Source organism: Apostichopus japonicus, chromosome 1 (genome assembly GCF_037975245.1).
Source record: "Apostichopus japonicus isolate 1M-3 chromosome 1, ASM3797524v1, whole genome shotgun sequence".
NCBI classification, from domain to species: domain Eukaryota; kingdom Metazoa; phylum Echinodermata; class Holothuroidea; order Aspidochirotida; family Stichopodidae; genus Apostichopus; species Apostichopus japonicus.
This window is the reverse complement of record NC_092561.1, coordinates 15,389,230-15,392,958: the sequence shown is the minus strand read 5'-3', so window position 1 is coordinate 15,392,958 and position 3,729 is coordinate 15,389,230.

Sequence of the window (3,729 nt, the reverse complement as noted above, 5' to 3'; positions counted from 1 at the left end):
TAACACTTCCCAGACCTAATGATGCTCCTAAACCTCCTTAAGTTTTAGATCTCATGGCTTAGAAATTTAGTTTGGAGAAATACATGGGCGTCTGCAGAAAGAAAATCAGGGGACAAATAATCCAAGTAGACTTTTGTATATACGATGGGTCTGGGGTCCTCTCCCAGAAAACAAATATAGACTGCCGCAAATGCGATTTGCGTCCTATATTTAACAACTGTGGATAAAATACAATAAAATAAGAACTGCTGCATGTCATTTGCACAATGCTGGATCAAAGTGCGCCAAAGTTCAATACAGGGGAACTTGATATGCAGCTATTGGTCAAGACAAATTGGTGGGGACACTGTATATCATGTCCCCACTACTGAAAAAGTTGGTGGGGACGCGTCCCGCTGTCCTCACCAGGATCTGCGCCCATGGTTTGGAGGCTGTTTATCGTGGAACACCATTTTCATGCTCACTGATATGATGTGATATCTGCTGTTTGCTTTACAAATTCGAATAATTTTGTCACTGTTCCTCTTTCTCTTCCCGTTTTCTTGCCGTATTTTCTGCTCCATCCTTTTCTCCTTTTCTCTCTTTCTTCTTTTTCTTTTCCTTCCTTCACCTCGTTGAAGTTGGCAAGTGCACGTGTATACAGTTCCAAAGCTATTCAACAGCAACAAAACGTTATTTTGTGTATGTCTGTTGTGGGGTGAAGTTAGCGCTATGAGCTACAAGTTCCAATGCGCAAGGTGGGGGAAAGGGGCTAGAAATAATGTGTGGGTCAATTCTAACTCGGTTTTCGGTCGTTAATTGTTGATGAAGCCTACCAGGTAAAAGTTTGAAATGACTTTAACAATTTCAAATTTAATAATTTGATTTATTATGCCATTTGGAGCACATAACATAGGCTATAACAGAACATTACTGGCAAAAACTAGGGGGGTTGATTGTGTGGGCCAACCCCCCCTCTTCAAAAAGTGGGGGGGTTAAACCCCCCCCCCCAACCCCCCCCCCCCCAACCCCCCCCCCCCCCGTTTCTCCGCCAATGACATAATCTAAGCATTCTGGTGAAATTTGCATTCAATTCCTATGTACCGAAATATTGACAATTAAAGTTAACTGATATTCTACCAAAGTGAACTTGAAGCAAACAGGTGTGATGTCATAGTTGCACTGACAAATATTGTTTTGTTTTTTTTTCTGTATTTTTCAGTCTATTGATTTGAACTTGGATTGGGTAGGGTTACTACAGTAGTTTGTCTAAAGGGATGTGAAGATGATAAAATACCAATACCTACTGTATGGTACATTCACATTATGGATGCATCCAATTGTGATGCATGTAAAATTAGACAAATTTAAAAAAAAATATAACTTTAGCTATCATAGTGCAACAATGACGTCAAACCTGTTTGCTCCAAGTTCACTTTTAGTACCAAAGGTGGCAACTTCAACTGTCAATACAGTATCTCAAAAAAGGTACATACTGTAGGAATTGAATGCAAATTTCACCAAAATGCTTGGATTATATTCCTCTTTAAAACATCAAAAGAAATTTTGACCTGGACTATTCATTTCAGTACTGGCAGATTTAAATTGTAGGCCTATTGTGTGGTGTAATCCATGTTTCAAGTGAAACTCTACAACAGTACACTGGGGTATGGCTCGTGTCGTGTGTTATGGGAGATTTTGAGGCACTATGAGGGACCAGCCTATTGGAGGGTTAACTGAAGTGATTATTTAATTCAGTGGAATACATGCATCATCAACCCATTTCTCAAAACAATAATAAAAATAAACTTTTTTCTAACTGGAAAAAATACATTACACAAGCTTACTTGAAATACACTGTATGATATTAACTTAGTGTACGGAGTTGTTAAAAATATGCGAAAAATGTATATTGAAATTGCCACCATACCATGAAGGAATTGAGTGCCAAAGCTGAAACTTGATGTATTCCATTTCTTAATTAAGGCATTGTTGGGCTTATAATTGCTTATGGGTATAGACATGCAACCATAGATAATACACAAGGAATATAGGATTCATGTGACCTCTCATGTGGGCACAGGGTAAAAAATCACAAAAAACATTTTCGGCTAAATAAAGTGCCTACTTTGGGTGATCATAACCAGAAAAATAATGGAGATACAGTTAAATTGAGTGCAGATTCATTAATTTTGGCAAGAAGTCAGATAGAATACTAAATTTGAGCTCTCTACCTGGTACATAGACTGAATTATGAGCTTTCAAAGTCGGAAAATATCACAAGTCACTTTTTGCGAATCGCGCACGCACAAATGGCCGCCTTGGCCAAATTTCAACAGGCCATATCTCGAAATTGAAATAGAGTATGATTTCAATTTTTTGTATGTGTTCATTTGGGACATACTCAATCATTCTGATGAAGTTTCATCTAAATCTGAGAGGGTCACCTGGGGCCCACTGGTTGATTTGACATGGAATGACCCATACACAGCCTAAAACCAGGTAAATCTCCTGGAGGGGACAATATACCAGCCGAGTTGCTGAATAGCGGTGGTGAGGAGTTAACCAAGGCCCTAACTGCCCTGTCAGAGGATCTGGGAGGAGAAGAAATGGCCAAATGAGTGGATGCAATCACTGGTGATACCACTACCGAAGAAGGGAAACCTCAGGTGCTGTCAAAACTACAGGACCATAAGCCTGATTAACCACCCCAGCAAGATAATGCTCCGTGTCATTCTAAACCGACTAAACTCCAAGGCTGAGGACTTACTTTCTGAAGAACAGGCAGGTTTCAGAGCAGGTCAGAGTACCACCGAGCAAATTTTCAACTGCAGGGTACTTACTGAGAAACATCTCCAGCATCAGCACGACCTCTGCCACAACTTCATTGATTTCAAAAAGGCCTTCGACAGAGTCTGGCATGATGGTCTTTGGCATGTCCTCAGAGAATTCCATCGAGGAAGGACTCGTTCAAGTCATCCATTCACTGTACAGTCACTCTAGCAGTGCAGTTCTTCTGAACAACCAGCTAGGAGAGTTCTTCCAGACAACTGTGGGTGTTGGACAGGGTTGGCTGCTTTCTCCAGTTCTTTTCAACTTATTCCTCGAAAGAATCATGCAGGAAACTCTCCAAGACCACCATACCTCTATCTCCATTGGTGGACGGCCAATCTGCAATCTTCGGTTTGCTGATGATATAGACCTGAATGGGAGGCAACATTAACGAGCTCCAAGACCTCACCAACAAACTTGCTACAACAGCCGGCAAATTTGGCATGGAAATCAGCACAGAGAAATCGAAGATCCCAGTGAACAGCAGGAACAACATCAATGCTCATATCACTATGAACAACAAGGCTTTAGAGGAAGTATCCAGCTTCAAATTCCTGGGAGTGACTCTGACCAAGGATGGCACCTCTGCAAAAGAGATCCAGATTCGGATTGCCTCAGCTACAGCAGCAATGACCAGGCTAAATGTGATCTGGAAGAGTAATATCAACTTCTCCACCAAATTCAGGCTCTACAAGTCACTGGTCATGTCCATCTTACTCTATGGTTGCCAGACAAGGACACTTCTGGCTGAAAGCGAGAGGCGAATCCAGGCTTTCGAGACCAATTGCCTGAGAAAACTGCTCCGCATCTTATACACTGACCGTAAGACCAACGAATATGTTCGAGAAACGGCCGGAGACCTGGTGGGCCCATATGAACCACTCCTGTCAACAGTCAAATGCCGGAAACTGGTAAGGG